Below are 24142 nucleotides of genomic sequence, written 5' to 3'. Positions count from 1 at the left end.
TACTGCAGGAACGACAAGGGCTAGAGACTTCCCCTTTGGAGGATGGATCCCCCACGCCTTGGAGAGTCGTGCAGAAGTGTTTTCCCGCCGGATGGACGCCAACAAGCCTTGCTACACGCAAATCGTGCGTTTGGCGTTTTTGGACGCTGCTGGGGCCCAGGAGGGACCAGGAGGTCGCAAATTGGACCTGCAGAGAGAGGGGACGTCGAGCAAGACAAAGAGCCCTCACTGAAGCAGGTAGCACCCGGAGAAGTGCCAGAAACAGGCACTACGAGGATGCGTGAAACGGTGCTCGCCGAAGTTGCACAAAGGAGTCCCACGTCGCCGGAGACCAACTTAGAAAGTCGTGCAATGCAGGTTAGAGTGCCGTGGACCCAGGCTTGGCTGTGCACACAGGATTTCCGCCGGAAGTGCACAGGGGCCGGAGAAGCTTGCAAAGTCGCGGTTCCCAGCAATGCAGCCCAGCGAGGTGAGGCAAGGACTTACCTCCACCAAACTTGGGCTGAAGAGTCACTGGACTGTGGGGGTCACTTGGACGGTGTCGAGGGATTCGAGGGACCTCGCTCGTCGTGCTGAGAGGAGACCCAAGGGACCGGAGATGCAGCTTTTTGGTGCCTGCGGTTGCAGGGGGAAGATTCCGTCGACCCACGGGAGATTTCTTCGGAGCTTCTGGTGCAGAGAGGAGGCAGACTACCCCCACAGCATGCACAAGCAGGAAAACAGTCGAGAAGGCGGCAGGATCAGCGTTACAGAGTTGCAGTAGTCGTCTTTGCTACTATGTTGCAGGTTTGCAGGCTTCCAGCGCGGTCAGCGGTCGATTCCTTATCAGAAGGTGAAGAGGGAGATGCAGAGGAACTCGGCTGAGCTCATGCATTCGTTATCTAAAGTTTCCCCAGAGACAGAGACCCTAAATAGCCAGAAAAGAGGGTTTGGCTACCTAGGAGAGAGGAAAGGCTACTAACACCTGAAGGAGCCTATCACAAGGAATCTCTGACGTCACCTGGTGGCACTGGCCACTCAGAGCAGTCCAGTGTGCCAGCAGCACCTCTGTTTCCAAGATGGCAGAGGTCTGGAGCACACTGGAGGAGCTCTGGACACCTCCCAGGGGAGGTGCAGGTCAGGGGAGTGGTCACTCCCCTTTCCTTTGTCCAGTTTCGCGCCAGAGCAGGGGCTAAGGGGTCCCTGAACCGGTGTAGACTGGCTTATGCAGAATTGGGCACATCTGTGCCCAACAAAGCATTTCCAGAGGCTGGGGGAGGCTACTCCTCCCCTGCCTTCACACCATTTTCCAAAGGGAGAGGGTGTCACACCCTCTCTCAGAGGAAGTTCTTTGTTCTGCCATCCTGGGCCAGGCCTGGCTGGACCCCAGGAGGGCAGCTGCCTGTCTGAGGGGTTGGCAGCAGCAGCAGCTGCAGAGAAACCCCAGGAAGGGCAGTCTGGCAGTACCAGGGTCTGTGCTACAGACCACTGGGATCATGGAATTGTACCAACAATGCCAGGATGGCATAGAGGGGGCAATTCCATGATCATAGACATGTTACATGGCCATATTCGGAGTTACCATGGTGAAGCTACATATAGGTAGTGACCTATATGTAGTGCACGCGTGTAATGGTGTCCCCGCACTCACAAAGTTCAGTGAATTGGCTCTGAACAATGTGGGGGCACCTTGGCTAGTGCCAGGGTGCCCTCACACTAAGTAACTTTGCACCTAACCTTTACCAGGTAAAGGTTAGACATATAGGTGACTTATAAGTTACTTAAGTGCAGTGTAAAATGGCTGTGAAATAACGTGGACGTTATTTCACTCAGGCTGCAGTGGCAGGCCTGTGTAAGAATTGTCAGAGCTCCCTATGGGTGGCAAAAGAAATGCTGCAGCCCATAGGGATCTCCTGGAACCCCAATACCCTGGGTACCTCAGTACCATATACTAGGGAATTATAAGGGTGTTCCAGTAAGCCAATGTAAATTGGTAAAAATGGTCACTAGCCTGTCAGTGACAATTTGGAAGGAAATGAGAGAGCATAACCACTGAGGTTCTGATTAGCAGAGCCTCAGTGAGACAGTTAGTCACTACACAGGTAACACATTCAGGCACACTTATGAGCACTGGGGCCCTGGGTTACCAGGGTCCCAGTGACACATACAACTAAAACAACATATATACAGTGAAAAATGGGGGTAACATGCCAGGCAAGATGGTACTTTCCTACAGGAGGGCCGTGCACTTACATCAGATCGTATTCAAGAAATTTTAGACACACCAGTACCCTCTACTCAGAAAGATGTTCATGCATTCCTTGGTCTTACTTCTTTTTGTAGGCAATGGATATTAGGGTTTTCACACATTGTCAAACCTTTGCTAGCACTTTTGACTAAAGATACTCCAATGCCCCTCCCATGGACAGATGAATTGACATTGCTGGCTTCTCACATTACACTGAAGAGATGTGCAACACTAAATCTAGCCACTTTGTTGCCATATCCGGTGACTCAGCCTCAGTCACAAGAAACACATGATTGTATATTCCTTACCGAAGAACAGACAAAGGGTAGTATTGATTTACAAGATACACCCCTTCCAGATGTAGACGGGGAACTGTGGGTTGATGGGTCTTGTTTGAAGTTGCCAGACGGTACGACCTCAGCTGCATATGCAATCACCACAATACACACGGTAGTGAAGACAGCTTGTATACCACAGAAGTCAGCTCAAGCAGCTGAACTAATAGCTTTGACACGAGCATGTGAGCTTAGTACTGACTTATGTGTGAACATTTATACAGACAGCCGCTATGCTTTTGGAGTGGCTCATGATTTTGGTTTGCTTTGGAAGGAGAGAGGTTTTCTCACATCCCACGGGATGCAGATAATGCATGGAGAATTAGTGCATAACCTCTTGACTGCATTGACATATCCAAAGAAAATAACTATTGTGAAATGTAGTACACACAAGAAAGTGAGCGATAAGTTAGGGCAAGGTAATGCTCTTGCAGACCGCGTAGCACGTGAGACTGCGATGCAGCGAAGTACTACTTCTATGTATGTAGTGAAGTCACAAGCTGAACGTTGGCATAATGCTAGACAAGACGTATTAGATATACAGAAATCTGCTTCTGTGAAAGAACGTGAGCAATGATCTGAAGAAGGAGAATTGGATGATGAGGGCTGTTGGCGGAATAAGCAGATGGATAAATGGAAATTGCCTATAGCTTTTGTACAACCTATGGTTCAGATGGCACATGGGTTGGCACATGTTGGAGCTTCAAAAATAACGAAGTTGCTTACGCAAGTTTGGGAGCATCTAGAAATTTCCAGTACAGCTATGAAAGTAGTACAGTCTTGTTTGATCTGTTTACAATACAATCCTGGAAAAGGGACACGAACTCCTGCAGGAGGGTTTGCTACACCAACTGCACCTTTTTAAGTTCTACAAATGGATTATATTCAGCTTGAACGCTGCAACAATTTAAAGTATGCCTTGGTGGTGGTATGTGCCTTCAGTAAATGGATAGAGGCGTACCCAACAAAGGATAATACTGCCATTACCACAGCAAAGGTGCTTTTGAAAGAATTTTTCCCTAGGTTTGGTGTTTGCAGACTTTTATGGAATGATAACGGACCTCATTTTGTTGGGGAAGTTATTAAGTATGTCCTGAAAGGATTAGGGATCAAACAGAAGTTCCATGCGGTTTTCCACCCACAATCAGCAGGGTTGGTGGAAAGGTATAATGCTACTTTGAAGCTGACGTTAGCGAAGATACAGGCTTCCACATCCTTAACTTGGCCGGATGCATTACCATTGGTATTATTGTCTATTAGGTCGGTACCACACTCTCGACTCAGCCTTAGCCCATATGAAGTGGTATTTGGGAGGCCAATGAATATTTGGGGAGTTCCTAAACCAAAATCTGTATATGATGTACCTTGTGTCCTGATGAATAATTATTTGGCACAGTTAACCGACAATTTGGTTTCTATTCATCAACAGGTTCGAGAAGCACTTCCTGACAGATCTACAGGTGAAGGCCATGAACTCCGACCTGGTGACCAGGTGATGATTAAGTCCTTTGAAAGATCAAGCAGCTTGGAACCAAGGTGGCGAGCCCCAGAACAGGTTCTCCTTGCGACAAGGACAGCAGTTTGAGTGACGAACCGAAAGAATTGGGTCCATAGTACTCACTGCAAGAGAGTGCTACCTACCTTGGTGGAACCTGCTGTGTTGACCGATCATCGAGAGATTTTGACTACGGAGAAAGGCCGTGCTATATCACCTGACGAATCTGCAGAAGTCTTCCCGGACCATACGACTTCTGGAGTGTCGCAATATTATTTGAGACCGAGGAAAGAATCAGAATTTTTTTTTTTTTAAACTGGTTGAGCTACCGCCCTGGGTTAGTAAAACGGAGAGCCAATGTGGCAGGTGGGGGGGGGGTCAGCCATGCATTATAGTAGTGACACCCATCTTGGCCTGTGGTGAAGAAATCAGCGGCTGCCCAGGGATAAGAGCTCCAACTATTGTTTTTAATTCATGTCAAAAAGGGTCGATTATCACTGTTGCTAAAATGAATAACAAACTGATCATTAGTACTAAGGGGTTTGTTGTTGTTTTGGTGGTTACAGCAACAATCACTTGGTTTGTTGAAAAGAAGGCTCCTGCTCATGAGTTTTTTGTTGCCACTACTCCAGTACCAGAGGATCACTATTACTTTACGCTTCCCTATCAGGAGCAGAAGCACCGTCAATTGTACTTCAATAATACTTTCATTCAGATGTTGCATCATACTCATAATGCTACAAATACTACTAACTGTTGGGTATGTGGAATGATACCTCTCAACAAAAGAAAGGAGGAACACCTTTCATTCCTCTTCCTTTTTCACACAATGGTTCTTGTCAAGCTTGGTACACGCTTTTGTTTGCATCTGGAAAACGTACAGAGGGCGGACTTCTTTTTCGCCTTAATAAAGTATGCTACCAAGACAAAGATGGGTATCCCCAAGCCAAAGGAACTAAATGGGGATGAGAAGAGTATCAACCGTACAATGTTTCAATACCATGGCGGTCATTCTGACCGCGGCGGGCGGCAGTCGCCGCCCGCCATGCGGTCGCCGCCAAATGGCCGCTCTGCGGTCAGGAGACCGCGGATGCCATTCTGGCTTTCCCGCTGGGCCGGCGGGCGACCGCCAAAAGGCCACCCGCCGGCCCAGCGGGAAAGCCCCTGCAACATAGAAGCCAGCTCCGAATGGAGCCGGCGGTGTTGCAGGGGTGCGACGGGTGCAGTAGCACCTGTCGCGATTTTCACTGTCTGCAAAGCAGACAGTGAAAATCTTCATGGGGCCCTGTTAGGGGGCCCCTGCACTGCCCATGCCAGTGGCATGGGCAGTGCAGGGGCTCCCAGGGGCCCCACGACACCCGTTCCCGCCATCCTGGTTCTGGCGGTGTAAACCGCCAGAAACAGGCTGGCGGGAAGGGGGTCGGAATCCCCATGGCGGATTCCCTGGGCCAGGGGAAAACCGGCGGGAAACCGCTGGTTCCGCTTTTCTGACCACGGCTTTACCGCCGCGGTCAGAAGGGCCCTGGAAGCACCGCCAGCCTGTTGGCGGTGCTTCCGTGGTCCCCGGCCCTGGCGGTTTGAAACCGCCAGGGTCAGAATGACCACCCATATGTCTTCACAAATATAAGAGACTCTGACAAGAAAGAACAATTTGTGATTTCTGTTACAAAAACTAAAGCAGATTTATGTATACGTAGCATTGGGCGAATTCCAGTGGGGATAAGCGATTGTACCTTGATTTTAACTATTGAGGGTGTAAATAATAGTAGTTTTACAGCTTCACATAATACATATTTTGTTTGTGGTAACTATGGATATTACCAACTACCTGTTGGAAGGTCAGGTGTGTGCTTGGCAGGTGGCGGTAGCCGCCCGCCAAGGTCGTAATGACCCCCTTTGTCTTTTATTTCAGTTTCTGTGCCAACTTCTTCCTACATGGTCTGAGGACTTCGTGCAGAGAAAGGTGAACCCCTTGCACTAGTAGGCCTTGCTGAGGCTTACTTCAACAACTGGGCTAGCCCAGGGCCTGTCAGAGTGCTCAATGACTCCCAATTCCAGCATCTTGTGGACTTCCACCTTGATGCTTTCCTTAACTTGGTCAGACTGTCTGAATATTTTGTTTTTGACAGGCAAGCTGTCTCCTGTGTCCACATCATGGGTACACAGGTGGGTCTGACCAGGGGTTAGGGAAAAGAGCTCAGCAAACTGTTGCAGGACCTTCCTACAGTCAGACTGCTGTTGGCCAGAGAGGGTGTCTGAATAGATCACTCCATCAACTGAGCCATCTTTAGGGTCTGTGGAGAGGAGATCAGGGAGGGGTTCACTCTCAGCTTCCTGGTCCTCATCTGTTACCATCAACAGATTCACATCTGCCCTGTCAAGGAAGAGCTTGAGGCGGTTCACATGGATCACCCTTTTGGGGGTCCTGCTAGTGCCTAGGTCTACCAGGTAGGGGACCTGACTCTTCTTTTCTAGCACTGGGTAAGGGCCACTCCATCTCTCCTGAAGTGCCCTGGGAGCCACAGGCTCCAGAACCCAGACTTTCTGCCCTGGCTGAAATTCAACCATAGCAGCCTTTTATTCATACCAAAACTTCTGGAGCTATTGGCTGGCCTCAAGGTTTTTACTTGACTTTTCCATATACTCTGCCATCCTTGAACGTAGGCCTAGTACATAGTCCACTATATCTTGCTTAGGCTCATGAAGAGGTCTCTTCCAGCCTTCTTTCACAAGAGCTATGTTTCAGGTATGCTGACATAAAGTTGGTACCTCTGTCAGACACCACCTCCTTAGGAAACCCCACTCTGGTAAAGATACCAATGAGTGCCTTGGCTACTGCAGGGGCAGTAGTCGACCTAAGGGGAATTGCTTCAGGGTATCTAGTAGCATGATCCACTACTACTAGTATGTATTGGTTCCCTGAGGCTGTGGGAGGTTCAAGTGGACCCACTATGTCCACACCCACTCTTTCAAAGGGGACCCCCACCACTGGAAGTGGAATGAGGGGGGCCTTTGGGTGTCCACCTGTCTTACCACTGGCTTGACAGGTGGCACAGTAGACACAAAACTCCTTGACCTTCTGGGACATATTGGGCCAATAGAAGTGGTTGACTAGTCTCTCCCACGTCTTGGTCTGTCCCAAATGCCCAGTGTAGGAGGCTGGACTGGCTTGTAGTGAGTACCAAGGGGTACTTGCACCTTGCACCAGGCCCAGTTATCCCTTATTAGTGTATAGGGTGTCTAGCAGCTTAGGCTGATAGATAATGGTAGCTTAGCAGAGCAGCTTAGGCTGAACTAGGAGACGTGTGAAGCTACTACAGTACCACTTAGTGTCATATGCACAATATCATAAGAAAACACAATACACAGTTATACTAAAAATAAAGGTACTTTATTTTTATGACAATATGCCAAAGTATCTTAGAGTGTACCCTCAGTGAGAGGATAGGAAATATACACAAGATATATATACACAATAGCAAAAAATATGCAGTATAGTCTTAGAAAACAGTGCAAACAATGTATAGTTACAATAGGATGCAATGGGGAAACATAGGGATAGGGGCAACACAAACCATATACTCCAAAAGTGGAATGCGAACCACGAATGGACCCCAAACCTATGTGACCTTGTAGAGGGTCGCTGGGACTATTAGAAAATAGTGAGAGTTAGAAAAATAACCCTCCCCAAGACCCTGAAAAGTGAGTGCAAAGTGCACTAAAGTTCCCCTAAGGACAAAGTAGTCGTGTTAGAGGAATAATGCAGGAAAGACACAAACCAGCAATGCAACAACTGTGGATTTCCAATCTAGGGTACCTGTGGAACAAGGGGACCAAGTCCAAAAGTCACAAGCAAGACGGAGATGGGCAGATGCCCAGGAAATGCCAGCTGCGGGTGCAAAGAAGCTTCGACTCGACAGAAGAAGCTGAGGTTTCTGCAGGAACGAAAAGGGCTAGAGACTTCCCCTTTGGTGGACGGATCCCTCTCGCTGTGGAGAGTCGTGCAGAAGTGTTTTCCCGCCGGAAGAACGCCAACAAGCCTTGCTAGCTGCAAATCGTGCGTTTGGCGTTTTTGGACGCAGCTAGGGACCAGGAGGTCGCAAATTGGACCTGAAGAGAGAGGGGACGTCGAGCAAGACAAAGAGCCCTCACTGAAGCAGGTAGCACCCGGGGAAGTGCCAGAAACAGGCACTACGAGGATGCGTGAAACGGTGCTCGCCGAAGTTGCACAAAGTAGTCCCATATCGCCGGAGACCAACTTAGAAAGTCGTGCAATGCAGGTTAGAGTGCCGTGGACCCAGGCTTGGCTGTGCACAAAGGATTTCCGCCGGAAGTGCACAGGGGCCGGAGTAGCTGCAAAGTCGCGGTTCCCAGCAATGCAGCCCAGCGAGGTGAGGCAAGGACTTACCTCCTCCAAACTTGGGCTGAAGAGTCACTGGACTGTGGGGGTCACTTGGACAGAGTCGCTGGATTCGAGGGACCTCGCTCGTCGTGCTGAGAGGAGACCCAAGGGACCGGTAATGCAGCTTTTTGGTGCCTGCGGTTGCAGGGGGAAGATTCCGTCGACCCACGGGAGATTTCTTCGGAGCTTCTGGTGCAGAGAGGAGGCAGGCTACCCCCACAGCATGCACAAGCAGGAAAACAGTCGAGAAGGCGGCAGGATCAGCGTTACAGAGTTGCAGTAGTCGTCTTTGCTACTATGTTGCAGGTTTGCAGGCTTCCAGCGCGGTCAGCGGTCGATTCCTTATCAGAAGGTGAAGAGAGAGATGCAGAGGAACTCGGCTGAGCTCATGCATTCGTTATCTAAAGTTTCCCCAGAGACAGAGACCCTAAATAGCCAGAAAAGAGGGTTTGGCTACTTAGGAGAGAGGATAGGCTACTAACACCTGAAGGAGCCTATCAGCAGGAGTCTCTGACGTCACCTGGTGGCACTGGCCACTCAGAGCAGTCCAGTGTGCCAGCAGCACCTCTGTTTCCAAGATGGCAGAGGTCTGGAGCACACTGGAGGAGCTCTGGACACCTCCCAGGGGAGGTGCAGGTCAGGGGAGTGGTCACTCCCCTTTCCTTTGTCCAGTTTCGCGCCAGAGCAGGGGCTAAGGGGTCCCTGAACCGGTGTAGACTGGCTTATGCAGAATTGGGCACATCTGTGCCCAAGAAAGCATTTCCAGAGGCTGGGGGAGGCTACTCCTCCCCTGCCTTCACACCATTTTCCAAAGGGAGAGGGTGTCACACCCTCTCTCAGAGGAAGTTCTTTGTTCTGCCATCCTGGGCCAGGCCTGGCTGGACCCCAGGAGGGCAGATGCCTGTCTGAGGAGTTGGCAGCAGCAGCAGCTGCAGTGAAACCCCAGGAAGGGCAGTTTGGCAGTACCAGGGTCTGTGCTACAGACCACTGGGATCATGGGATTGTGCCAACTATGCCAGGATGGCATAGAGGGGGCAATTCCATGATCATAGACATGTTACATGGCCATATTCGGAGTTACCATGGTGAAGCTACATATAGGTAGTGACCTATATGTAGTGCACGCGTGTAATGGTGTCCCCGCACTCACAAAGTTCAGGGAATTGGCTCTGAACAATGTGGGGGCACCTTGGCTAGTGCCAGGGTGCCCTCACCCTAAGTAACTTTGCACCTAACCTTTACCAGGTAAAGGTTAGACATATAGGTGCCTTATAAGTTACTTAAGTGCAGTGTAAAATGGCTGTGAAATAACGTGGACGTTATTTCACTCAGGCTGCAGTGGCAGGCCTGTGTAAGAATTGTCAGAGCTCCCTATGGGTGGCAAAAGAAATGCTGCAGCCCATAGGGATCTCCTGGAACCCCAATACCCTGGGTACCTCAGTACCATATACTAGGGAATTATAAGGGTGATCCAGTAAGCCAATGTAAATTGGTAAAATTGGTCACTAGCCTGTTAGTGACAATTTGAAAGTAATGAGAGAGCATAACCACTGAGGTTCTGGTTAGCAGAGCCTCAGTGAGACAGTTAGGCACCACACAGGGAACATATACATGCACACCTATGAGCACTGGGGCCCTGTGTGACAGGGTCCCAGTGACACATACATATAGGCCACAAACCTATGGGCACTGGGGTCCTGACCAGCAGGATCCCAGTGACACATAACAAACATACTGAAAACATAGTGTTTTCACTATGAGCACTGAGGTCTGGCTATCAGGATCCCAGTGAGACAGTGAAAACAGTGACAAACACCCTGACATACACTCACAAACAGGCCAAAAGTGGGGGTAACAAGGCTAGAAAGAGGCTACCTTCTCACACCCAGCAAGAGGAATATCATGAGCTAAGGTCAGAATGAACTCCCTAAACTCCTGAGGCACTACCACTCTCCTAGTGGCACCAGGTTTGGGATCTCTTGCCTCAGTGTAAAGGAGTCCATCTTCCCAATAGACTCTATGTGTTCCTGTTATTTTTCCATTGGACTCTTCAGCAGCTTGCTGCCTAAGGCCTTCAAGAGAGGGACAGGTTTCTTGCCCCTTACACAACTGTTCCCTTGAGGGTCCCCCTGGGCCTAGGAGCTCAACCTGATAAGGTTCTAACTCCAGAGGCTCAGTTCCCTCAGAGGGAACTGGGCCTGGGAGCTCAACCTGATAAGGTTCTAACTCCAGAGGCTCAGTTCCCTCAGAGGGCAGAACTTCTTCCTGGGAAGAGAGGTTCTCTTTGTCTTGTTGTGTTGAAGCTAGTTCCCCAGTCTTCTTTCCTTTTCTCTTGGAGGGTTGGGCCCTTTTTCCAGGCTCCAACACTGCCTTTTCACCCTGAGCCTTGCACTGTGCCCTTGTCTTGACACACACCAGTTCAGGGATACCCAGCATGGCTGCATGGGTTTTCAGCTCTACCTCAGCCCATGCTGAGGACTCCAGGTCATTTCCAAGCAAACAGTCTACAGGGATATTTGAGGAGACCACCATCTGTTTCAGGCCACTGACCCCTCCCCACTCTAAAGTTACCATAGCCATGGGATGTACTTTAGTCTGATTGTCAGCGTTGGTGACTGGATAAGTTTGTCCAGCCAGGTATTGACCAGGGGAAACCAGTTTCTCTGTCACCATGGTGACACTGGCACCTGTATCCCTCAGGCCTTCTACACTTTGACCATTAATTAGGAGTTGCTGCCTGTATTTTTGCATATTAGGGGGCCAGGCAGCCAGTGTGGCTAAATCCACCCCACCCTCAGAGACTAGTGTAGCTTAAGTGTGAACCCTGATTTGCTCTGGGCGCACTGCTGATCCCACTTGGAGAATGGCCATTCCAGTGTTAGCTGGAGTAGAGTTAGAAGTGGAACCTTTCTTGGAACAGGCCTTGTCTCCAGTTTGGTGTCCAGGCTGATTACAGCTACGACACCAGGCCTTTTTGGGATCAAAGGTTTTACCCTTGTACCCAAAATTGGATTATGAAGAGGCTCTGGGCCCACCCTCCTGAGCAGGTTTTTGGGGCCCTGTAGAAGACTCTTTACTATTTTTCCCTTTGGACTTCCCCTGGGGAGCCTTTGTGACCCCTTTCTTTTGGTCACCCCCTGTGGAAGTCTTGGTCACCCTAGTCTTGACCCAATGGTCCGCCTTCTTTCCCAATTCTTGGGGAGAAATTGGTCCTAGGTCTACCAGATGCTGATGCAGTTTATCATTGAAACAATTACTTAATAGGTGTTCTTTCACAAATAAATTGTACAGCCCATCATAATCATTTACACCACTGCCTTGAATCCAACCATCCAGTGTTTTCACTGAGTAGTCAACAAAATCAACCCAGGTCTGGATCAAGGATTTTTGAGCCCCCCTGAACCTAATTTTATACTCCTCAGTGGAGAATCCAAAGCCCTCAATCAGGGTAGCCTTCATGAGGTCATAGGATTCTGCATCTTTTCCAGAGAGTGTGAGGAGTCTATCCCTACACTTTCCAGTGAACATTTCCCAAAGGAGAGCACCCCAGTGAGGTCTGTTTACTTTTCTGGTTGCACAAGCCCTCTCAAAAGCTGTGAACCATTTGGTGATGTCATCACTATCTTCATATTTAGTTACAATCCCTTTAGGGATTTTCAACATGTCAGGAGAATCTCTGACCCTATTTATGTTGCTGCCACCATGGATGGGACCAAACCCCATTTCTTGTCTTTCCCTTTCTATGGCTAGGAGCTGTCTCTCTAAAGCCAATCTTTTGACCATCCTGGCTAACAGTAGGTCATCTTCACTGAGGCTGTCCTCAGTGATTCCAGAGTTGCTGGACCCTCCTGTGAGAGAACCAGTATCTCTGACTATCACATTTGTAATCAGGGTTTGAGGAGCCCTGATTTCCCTAACTAGGACTGCAGGTGGGACTTCCTCCACATCACTAGTTTCCTCCTCTGGGAGGTCATCCTCAGAGGGGTTGTTTTTGGCAAACTCTGCCAACAGCTCCTGGAGCTGTAGTTTGGTAGGGTTTGAACCAGTTTTAATATTTTTTAATTTGCAGAGAGACCTTAACTCTCTCATCCTAAGATGTAGGTAAGGGGTGATGTCGAGTTCCACCACATTCTCTTCTGCATTAGACATTATGGGGGTCATTACAACCTCGGCGGTCTTTTCACGAGACCGCCGAGGGACCGCCGTGCTGAAGACCGCCAGTGGTGGTGGTTTTCCGCTCTGCGTATTATGACTGTTGGGAGCTCTATGTCGTTTTTCAGACGGAGAGCCGCCAACAGCCGTAGTGACGGGCGGCAGGGAAGTGGAGGTTGCCAACAGAACACCACCCAGCGAATCACGTCCTGTGATTCTGTGCGGCGGTGTTCTGTTGGCAGTGTGGTGTCGGCGGAGCTGCCCCATGGCTCCCATCCCCTCCCGGAGGATCGACGGAACAGGTAAGTCGATCGTCCGTCAGGGGGTGGGGGGGTGTTGTGTGTTGTGTGGGTGCATGGGGGTGTGCGTGGGTGTATGTAGAGGGGTTGTGTGAGTGCGTGTATGCTTGCGGGGGTGGTGCGTGTTTTGGGAATGAATGCGTGTATGTCTGTAGGTATATCTGTGGATGTGCTCATGTATGTTTGAATGTGGGTGTGCGTGTCTGACTGTGTGTGTGGATGTTGGCATGTGTGTCGGTGTGTGTGCGTGTATGTGTGTTGGTGGTGCCTGCGTGAGTGTCGGGTGTGTATGTGTAAGGTAATGTCGGGGTCGGGTCGGGGTGGGGAGGGGGGTCCTGCCACCTTTGGGGGGTGGCAGGGGTGGTGGGGGGTGTAGGGGAGGGTGTCGGGGTGGGGGTGGGGGGTGGGGGAGACCCCTATCAGTGCCAGGGAAGGAATTCCCTGGCACTGATAGTGCTTACCGCCATGGATTTCATGGCGGTTCCTACCGCTGGAAATCCACGGCGGTAAGCCGGGTCAAAATACCGGCGGCGGTATTGTCACGGCCGCCGGGCTGGAGACCCAGGTCTCCAGCCCAGCGGTCATCTCTGCCCTGGCGGGCGGAACGGAGAAGCGGCGGATGACCATGGCGGTAGCCGCCATGGTCATATTTCTAAAAAAAAGACTGCCAGCCTGTTGGCGGCCTTACCGCCGCTTTAACACCGTCCGCCAGGGTTGTAATGACCCCCTATGTTTCTAAAAGTTGTAATACTAAATATAAGAATCTAAAACTATCTCTAGAACTTAATTCAAACTTTTACAAAACTTTTAAACTCTAAAAGAAATGCTAACAGGGACTAACACAAGGCCCTAGCAGGAACATTTAGTAAAATAGCTCAAATTTCAAAAATCAGTTTCTAATGACAATTTTTGGAATTTAGTCATGTGATCAGGTATTGGCTGAGTAGTCCAGCAAATGCAAAGTCTTGTATCCCACCGCTGCCACCAATGTAGGAAGTTGGCTCTGTATGTACTATTTCAAAGTAAGAAATAGCATGCACAGAGTCCAAGGGTTCCCATTAGAGGTAAGATAGTGGCAAAAAGAGATAATTCTAATGCTCTATTTTGTGGTAGTGTGGTCGAGCAGTAGGCTTCTCAGAGGAGTAGTGTTATGCATTTGTTGTACACACATAGGCAATAAATGAGGAACACACACTCAAAGACAATTCCAGGCCAATAGGTTTTTGTATAGAAAAATATATTTTCTTAGTTTATTTTAAGAACCAGAGGTTCAAGATTTTCAAGTAATACTTCAAATGAAAGGTATTTCAGGTAGGTACTTTAGGAACTTTGAATTAGCAAAATAGCATATACAGTTTTCACATAAATGACATATAGCTATTTTAAAACTAGACAGTGCAATTTTCAACAGTTCCTGGGGGAGGTAAGTGTTTGTTAGTTTTTGCAGGTAAGTAAACCACCTACGGGGTTCAAGTTTGGGTCCAAGGTAGCCCACCATTGGGGGTTCAGAGCAACCCCAAAGTTACCACACCAGCAGCTCAGGGCCGGTCAGATGCAGAGGTCAAAGTGGTGCCCAAAACACATAGGCTTCAATGGAGAAGGGGGTTCCAGTCTGCCAGCAGGTAAGTACCCGCGTCTTTGGAGGGCAGACCAGGGGGGTTTTGTAGGGCACCGGGGGGACACAAGTCCACACAGAAAGTACACCCTCAGCGGCACAGGGGTGGCCGGGTGCATTGTGCAAACAAGCGTCGGGTTCGCAATAGAAATCAATGGGAGACCAAGGGGTGTCTTCAGCGATGCAGGCAGGCAAGGGGGGGCTCCTCGGTGTAGCCACCACCTGGGCAAGGGAGAGGGCCACCTGGGGGTCGCTTCTGCACTGGAGGTCGTATCCTTCAGGTCCTGGGGGCTGCGGATGCAGAGTCTTTACCATGCGTCGGGTCTTTGAAGCAGGCAGTCGCGGTCAGGGGGCGCCTCGGGATTCCCTCTGCAGGCGTTGCTGTGGGGGCTCAGGGGGGTCAACTCGGGCTACTCACGGTCTCGTAGTCGCCGGGGAGTCCTTCCTGTGGTGTTTGTTCTCCACAAGTCGAGCCGGGGGCGTCGGGTGAAGAGTGCAAAGTCTCACGCTTCCAGCGGGAAACGTGTGTTGTTTCAAAGTTGCTTCTTTGTTGCAAAGTTGCAGTCTTTGAGGAACAGAGCTGCTGTCCTCGGGAGTTCTTGGTCCTTCTAGATGCAGGGTAGTCCTCTGAGGTTTCAGAGGTTGCTGCACCCTGGGAACCCGTCGCTGGAGCAGTGTCTTTAGAAGTGGGGAGACAGGCCGGTAGAGCTGGGGCCAAAGCAGTTGGTGTCTCCGTCTTCTCTGCAGGTTTTCAGTTCAGCAGTCCTCTTCTTCTTAGGTTGCAGGAATCTCAGTTCCTAGGTTCTGGGTAGCCCCTAAATACAGAATTTAGGGGTGTGTTTATGTCTGGGGGGTTAGTAGCCAATGGATACTAGCCCTGAGGATGGCTACACCCTCTTTGTGCCTCCTCCCTGAGGGGAGGGGGGCACATTCCTATCCCTATTGGGGGAATCCTCCATCTGCAAGATGGAGGATTTCTAAAAGTCAGAGTCACCTCAGCTCAGGACACCTTAGGGGCTGTCCTGACTGGCCAGTGACTCCTCCTTGTTTTTCTCATTATCTCCTCCGGCCTTGCTGCCAAAAGAGGGGCCGTGGCCGGAGGGGGCGGGCAACTCCACTAGCTGGAGTGCCCTGGGGTGCTGTAACAAAGGGGGTGAGCCTTTGAGGCTCACCGCCAGGTGTTACAGTTCCTGCAGGGGGAGGTGATAAGCATCTCCACCCAGTACAGGCTTTGTTACTAGCCACAGAGTGACAAAGGCACTCTCCCCATGTGGCCAGCAACATGTCTGGTGTGTGGCAGGCTGCTAAAACTAGTCAGCCTACACGGATAGTCAGTTAAGGTTTCAGGGGGCACCTCTAAGGTGCCCTCTGGGGTGTATGTTAAAATAAAATGTACACTGGCATCAGTGTGCATTTATTGTGCTGAGAAGTTTGATACCGAAGTTTTCAGTGTAGCCATTATGGTGCTGTGGAGTTCGTGCATGACAGACTCCCAGACCATATACTCTTATGGCTACTCTGCACTTACAATGTCTAAGGTTTTGCTTAGACACTGTAGGGGCATAGTGCTCATGCACTTATGCCCTCACCTACGGTATAGTGCACCCCGCCTTAGGGCTGTAAGGCCTGCTAGAGGGGTGACTTATCTATACTTCAAAGGCAGTGTGAGGTTGGCATGGCACCCTGAGGGGAGTGCCATGTCGACTTAGTCTTTTTATCCCCACTAGCACACACAAGCTGGCAAGCAGTGTGTCTGTGCTGAGTGAGGGGTCCCCAGGGTGGCATAAGACATGCTGCAGCCCTTAGAGACCTTCCCTGGCATCAGGGCCCTTGATACCAGGGGTACCAGTTACAAGGCACTTACCTGGATGCCAGGGTGTGCCAATTGTGGAAACAAAAGTACAGGTTAGGGAAAGAACACTGGTGCTGGGGCCTGGTTAGCAAAGAGGGTTTGGCTACTTAGGAGAGAAGATAGGCTAGCAACACCTGAAGGAGCCTATCAGAAGGAGTCTCTGACGTCACCTGCTGGCCCTGACCACTCAGAGCAGTCCAGTGTGCCAGCAGCACCTCTGTTTCCAAGATGGCAGAGGTCTGGAGCACACCGGAGGAGCTCTGGGCACCTCCCAGGGGAGGTGCAGGTCAGGGGAGTGGTCACTCCCCTTTCCTTTGTCCAGTTTCGCGCCAGAGCAGGGCTGAGGGGTCCCTGAACCGGTGTAGACTGGCTTATGCAGAAATGGGCACCATCTGTGCCCATGAAAGCATTTCCAGAGGCTGGGGGAGGCTACTCCTCCCCAGCCCTGACACCTTTTTCCAAAGGGAGAGGGTGTAACACCCTCTCTCTGAGGAAGTCCTTTGTTCTGCCATCCTGGGCCAAGCCTGGCTGGACCCCAGGAGGGCAGAAACCTGTCTGAGGGGTTGGCAGCAGCAGCAGCTGCAGTGAAACCCCGGGAAAGGTAGTTTGGCAGTACCCAGGTCTGAGCTACAGACCTGTGGGATCATGGGATTGTGCCAACAATGCCAGGATGGCATAGAGGGGGCAATTCCATGATCATAGACATGTTACATGGCCATATTTGGAGTTACCATTGTGAAGCTACACATAGGTATTGACCTATGTGTAGTGCACGCGTGTAATGGTGTCCCCGCACTCACAAAGTCCGGGGAATTTGCCCTGAACAAAGTGGGGGCATCTTGGCTAGTGCCAGGGTGCCCACACACTAAGTAACTTTGCACCTAACCTTTACCAGGTAAAGGTTAGACATATAGGTGACTTATAAGTTACTTAAGTGTAGTGAAAATGGCTGTGAAATAATGTGTGCATTATTTCACTCAGGCTGCAGCGGCAGGCCTGTGTAAGAATTGTCAGAGCTCCCTATGGGTGGCAAAAGAAATGCTGCAGCCGATAGGGATCTCCTGGAACCCCAATACCCTGGGTACCTCAGTACCATATACTAGGGAATTATAAGGGTGTTCCAGTATGCCAATGTAAATTGGTGAAATTGGTCACTAGCCTGTTAGTGACACTTTGTACAGAGAGAGCATAATCACTGAGGTTCTGGTTAGCAGAGCCTCAGTGAGACAGTTAGGCACCACACAGGGAACACATACATATAGGCCACAAACTTATGAGCACTGGGGTCCTGACTAGCAGGGTCCCAGTGACACATAACAAACATACTGAAAACATAGGGTTTTCACTATGAGCACTGGGCCCTGGCTTGCAGGATCCCAGTGAGACAGTGAAAACACCCTGACATACACTCACAAACAGGCCAAAAGTGGGGGTAACAAGGCTAGAAAGAGGCTACTTTCTCACACAACCCCCCCCCCCCAAACGAAGGACAATAAGGCTAACCTTGGACAGTTCAGACTTCATTGTCTAAGTGGTGATAAGTAGAGAGTAGCTCTGCAATAGACTGGTCACTCCCTTTATCATCCACTATATGGTTACTTCCCTGTGGGGATGTAAACCACCCTGTTTGAAGTTTTTTAGCTAAGCAACAATGTGAAGATGTATTTTCAGAGTTTCTATCAGTAAGTTTTAGTTTAGAGCAGTGGGAATTGTCCACTGAACCTATTTGTAGTGATGGAAATGCCAGACAGGGATGCTGTCTCAGAAAAACCATAGCTGGGCAAAAACTTTGTCCATATGGCTGGAAGAGAGAACAGGGATGCTGTTTCTCTTGAGTTGGAGCAGGGCAGGGATGCTGTCCTATGAGCTCCATACTAGGGCAGGGATGCTGTCCTAAGTGTTGTGAGGCAGTGCAGGGTTTCTGCACTAAAGTTTCTCTGGGAGGGTTGGAGGGATGCTCCATTTTAACTAAAATGGTGCTCTTTTTCTCACCAATGTTAGTTATCCCACAGAGAGGTACTTCCACCTCAGGGAGTACAGCTTTGCCAGCTGATGATTCCCTTGGAACAGGTGCCACCCCAGGAGAGGTTTCTCCCACCACAGGAATGATATACTGATTGGCAGGGTGGTTAGGGGATACTGTGATACCCTTTTTACCTGTTGATGGAGAGGGATCCTGAGTTTGCAGGCCTTCTCTCCTTTGCTTTTTCATTTCAGTAGAAATAAGAGGGAACAATTCCTCAGGGATGCCCAGCATGGCTGTATGGGCATAAAACTCTACATCAGCCCAACCTGAGGCCTCTAGGTTATTACCTAAGAGACAGTCTACAGGTAAGCTAGGTGATACTACCACCTGCTTAGGGCCAGTAACTCCACCCCAACTAAACTGAATTATAGCTAAGGGAAGAAACTTAGTGGAGTTATGGACATCAATATTCCTATACTGTTGTCCAATGATGTGTTGTTCAGGCTGCACTAGGTTTTCAGTCACCAAAGTGATACTGGCACCTGTGTCCCTCTAGGCCAAGGCCTCAACACAATTTAATGAAACTGTCTGCCTGTACTTATCCATTGTAAGGGGACAAGCAGCCAGTGTGGCAAGGCCAATGCCACTAGGTGTGACAGAAACTGTCTTGGGACTGACTACCCCAATTTCTATTATGGACCCATAAGTGAACCCAACTACACCCTTAACTTGACTGTTGCCAGCAGTCCCACCACTAGTACCACTACTGCTAGGGGCACTAGAGCTTGATGTATTAGTGGTGGTAGGCTCAGGGGGTTTACCTGGACAGGACTTATCCCCTGGCCTATGGCCTCTGTTTTTACACACAAAGCACCAAGGCTTTTTAAACTGTGTAGGTTGAGAAGAAGAGGAAGAATTTCTTTTACCCCCACCCCCTGAATAGTGTTTAAGATTTGAAGTGGGATCTTTGGTTTTACCCTTATCCCCATGCTTATCTTGAGATTTTTCACCATCTTTCTTTTTGCCATCCTTGTCACCACCTGTATGAACTTTTCTGTTCAATCTTGTTCTGACCCATTTGTCTACCTTCTTTCCCAATTCTTGGGGAGAGGTCACATCTGAGTCCACTAGATACTGGTGTAATAAATCAGACAGACAATTATTAAGAATATGCTCTCTCAGGATCAAGTTATACAGGCTTTCATAATCAGTAACTTTACTGCCATGTAACCACCCCTCCAAGGCCTTCACTCAATGGTCAACAAAATCAACCCAGTCTTGTGAAGACTCCTTTTTGGTCTCTCTGAACTTCATCCTGTACTGTTCAGTGGTAAAGCCATAACCATCCAGGAGTGCATTCTTAAGAACTTTGAAATCATTGGCTTCACTTTCTTTCACGGTAAGCAGCCTATCCACTAAATGATAGCCATAGGATAGCAGCCCACTGCCTTTGAGGGACATCCTGTACAACACAGGCCCTCTCAAGTACAGCAAACCACTTGTTAATGTCATCCCCCTCCTTATAAGGGGGAACTATCTTGTGCAGATTCCTAGAATCATGCTCTTTTGCAGGATGACTATTGGGAATACTGCTGCTGCCACCATGGGTTTCTAAACCCGATTTCTTTCTTTCTATCTCTACTTCTAAGGACTGTCTATCCGAATCCAGCTGTTGCTTCTTGAGCTTCAGTCTGGTTTGTTCCACTCTCAATCTATTGAGCTCCCTTTCTAACAATCTGTCATCAGGGTGGGTGGGAGGGACATGCCTTGAAACAGAAGTATGGTGAGAATGAACAGAAAGAGACCCATCCCTTACAGAAGGCATCCTAACAGCTTGGTTAACAGAAACATCACTTCTACTATGGTGAGAAGGAATACTCTTGCTATGATGTGAGACAACACTATCAGTATGGTGTGACTCTACATCAGTACCAACTATGCTAGGCTGTCTAGTAATGGGCAGGCTAGGAAGTTTATTTCCTGAATCTTTTTCTAGGGGAGTCCCTGTGTAGGAGGCTGGACTGGCTTGTAGTGAGTACCAAGGGGTACTTACACTTTGCACCAGGCCCAGGTATCCCTTATTAGTGTATAGGGTGTCTAGCAGCTTAGGCTGATAGATAATGGTAGCTTAGCAGAGCAGCTTAGGCTGAACTAGGAGACGTGTGAAGCTACTACAGTACCACAAGTGTCACTTGCACAATATCATAAGAAAACACAATACACAGTTATACTAAAAATAAAAGTACTTTATTTTTATGACAATATGCCAAAGTATCTCAGAGTATACCCTCAGAGTGAGGATAGCAAATATACACAAGTTATATGTACACAGTACTAAAAATATGCAGTATAGTCTTAGAAAACAGTGCAAACAATGTATACTTACAATAGGATGCAATGGGAACACATAGGGATAGGGGCAACACAAACCATATACTCCAAAAGTGGAATGCGAACCACGAATGGACCCCAAACCTATGTGACCTTGTAGAGGGTCGCTGTGACTATTAGAAAATAGTGAGAGTTAGAAAATTAGCCCTCCCCAAGACCCTGAAAAGTGAGTGCAAAGTGCACTAAAGTTCCCCAGAAGACAAAGAAGTCGTGATAGAGGAATAATGCAGGAAAGACACAAACCAACAATGCAACACCGATGGATTTCCAATCTAGGGTACCTGTGGAACAAGGGGACCAAGTCCAAAAGTCACAAGCAAGTCGGAGATGGGCAAATGCCCAGGAAATGCCAGCTGTGGGTGCAAAGGAGCTTCTACTGGACAGAAGAAGCAAAGGTTTCTGCAGGAACGAAAAGGGCTAGAGACTTCCCCTTTGGTGGACGGATCCCTCTCGCCTTGGAAAGTCGTGCAGAAGTGTTTTCCCGCCGAAAGGACGCCAACAAGCCTTGCTAGCTGCAAATCGTGCGGTTAGCGTTTTTGGACGCTGCTGTGGCCCAGGAGGGACCAGGAGGTCGCAAATTGGACCAGGAGGAAGAGGGGACGTCGAGCAAGACAAGGAGCCCTCTCAGCAGCAGGTAGCACCCGCAGAAGTGCCAGAAACAGGCACTACGAGGATGTGTGAAACGGTGCTCGCCGAAGTTGCACAAAGGAGTCCCACGTCGCCGGAGACCAACTTAGAAAGTCGTGCAATGCAGGTTAGAGTGCCGTGGACCCAGGCTTGGCTGTGCACAAAGGATTTCCGCCGGAAGTGCACAGGGGCCGGAGAAGTTGCAAAAGTCGCGGTTACCAACAATGCAGTCTGGAGTGGGGAGGCAAGGACTTACGTCCACCAAACTTGGACTGAAGAGTCACTGGACTGTGGCAGTCACTTGGACAGAGTTGCTGGATACAAGGGACCTCGCTCGTCGTGCTGAGAGGAGACCCAAGGGACAGGTAATGCAGCTTTTTGGTGCCTGCGGTTGCAGGGGGAAGATTCCGTCGACCCACGGGAGATTTCTTCGGAGCTTCTGGTGCAGAGAGGAGGCAGACTACCCCCACAGCATGCACAAGCAGGAAAACAGTCGAGAAGGCGGCAGGATCAGCGTTACAGAGTTGCAGTAGTCGTCTTTGCTACTATGTTGCAGGTTTGCAGGCTTCCAGCGCGGTCAGCAGTCGATTCCTTATCAGAAGGTGAAGAGAGAGATGCAGAGGAACTCGGATGAGCTCTTGCATTCGTTATCTAAAGTTTCTCCAGAGACAGAGACCCTAAATAGCCAGAAAAGAGGGTTTGGCTACCTAGGAGAGAGGATAGGCTACTAACACCTGAAGGAGCCTATCAGAAGGAGTCTCTGACGTCACCTGGTGGCACTGGCCACTCAGAGCAGTCCAGTGTGCCAGCAGCACCTCTGTTTCCAAGATGGCAGAGGTCTGGAGCACACTGGAGGAGCTCTGGACAGTGGGAGGTCAGGGGAGTGGTCACTCCCCTTTCCTTTGTCCAGTTTCGCGCCAGAGCAGGGGCTAAGGGGTCCCTGAACCGGTGTAGACTGGCTTATGCAGAATTGGGCACATCTGTGCCCAAGAAAGCATTTCCAGAGGCTGGGGGAGGCTACTCCTCCCCTGCCTTCACACCATTTTCCAAAGGGAGAGGGTGTAACACCCTCTCTCAGAGGAAGTCCTTTGTTCTGCCATCCTGGGACAAGCCTGGCTTGACCCCAGGGGGGCAGAAACCTGTCTGAGGGGTTGGCGGCAGCAGCAGCTGCAGTGAAACCCCAGGAAAGGCAGTTTGGCAGTACCAGGGTCTGTGCTACAGACCACTGGGATCATGGAATTGTCCTAATAATGCCAGGATGGCATAGAGGGGGCAATTCCATGATCTTAGACATGTTACATGGCCATATTCGGAGTTACCATTGTGAAGCTACATATAGGTAGTGACCTATATGTAGTACACACGTGTAATGGTGTCCCTGCACTCACAAAGTTCAGGGAATTGGCCCTGAACAATGTGGGGGCACCTTGGCTAGTGCCAGGGTGCCCTCACACTAAGTAACTTTGCACCTAACCTTTACCAGGTAAAGGTTAGACATATAGGTGACTTATAAGTTACTTAAGTGCAGTGTAAAATGGCTGTGAAATAACGTGGACGTTATTTCACTCAGGCTGCAGTGGCAGGCCTGTGTAAGAATTGTGAGAGCTCCCTATGGGTGGCAAAAGAAATGCTGCAGCCCATAGGGATCTCCTGGAACCCCAATGCCCTGGGTACCTCAGTACCATATACTAGGGAATTATAAGGGTGTTCCAGTAAGCCAATGTAAATTGGTAAAATTGGTCACTAGCCTGTTAGTGACAATTTTAAAGAAATGAGAGAGCATAACCACTGAGGTTCTGGTTAGCAGAGCCTCAGTGAGACAGTTAGGCACCACACAGGGAACACATACATATAGGCCACAACCTTATGAGCACTGGGGTCCTGACTAGCAGGGTCGCAGTGACACATAACAAACATACTGAAAACATAGGGTTTTCAGTATGAGCAATGGGCCCTGGCTAGCAGGATCCCAGTGAGACAGTGAAAACACCCTGACATACACTCACAAACAGGCCAAAAGTGGGGGTAACAAGGCTAGAAAGAGGCTACATTCTCACACAATGGATCAGATTGGGAACCATTAGCTACTTTTTGAACAGAAGGGGCACCTCTGGCCTTATCCTGTTCTATAAGCATGTTAACCAACAGTTCTCTGGGGAGATTCTTCCCTACACTTAAACCTCTTTCTATGCAGAGACTCCTTGCTCCTTTCCAGCTAAGGTGATCATAAGCAAGTTTGGACAGATCAACAGTTTGGCCTGTGCCAGACATTTTTAGAAAGTGTTTAAGTGACAGAAAAAGTGAGAAAAAGTTTTTAGAACTTTAAAGAACAGGAAAAAAAACTTTTAAAACTTTTTAAGAACTTTTTAGAAAGTTAGAGGTACTTTTCAGCACTTAGAAAAGAGTGAAAAGAGGAAATGCAAAACTTTTTGGTTAGGTGTACATACACTGAACTTGTTTTGTATATTTTTCTCTTATGAAAAGTACAATGACAAAAGTGGTAAGTAGTTGCAAAGGACTTATCCCGTCGCTGCTTCCAATGTAGGAGGCTGGACTGGCTTGTAGTGAGTACCAAGGGGTACTTACACCTTGCACCAGGCCCAGTTATCCCTTATTAGTGTATAGGGTGTCTAGAAGCTTAGGCTGACAGATAATGGTAGCTTAGCAGAGCAGCTTAGGCTGAACTAGGAGACGAGTGAAGCTCCTACAGTACCACAAGTGTCATATGCACAATATCATAAGAAAACACAATACACAGATATACTAAAAATAAAGGTACTT

Source organism: Pleurodeles waltl, chromosome 8 (genome assembly GCF_031143425.1).
Source record: "Pleurodeles waltl isolate 20211129_DDA chromosome 8, aPleWal1.hap1.20221129, whole genome shotgun sequence".
Taxonomy (NCBI): domain Eukaryota; kingdom Metazoa; phylum Chordata; class Amphibia; order Caudata; family Salamandridae; genus Pleurodeles; species Pleurodeles waltl.
Note: the sequence above shows the minus strand (reverse complement) of the source record.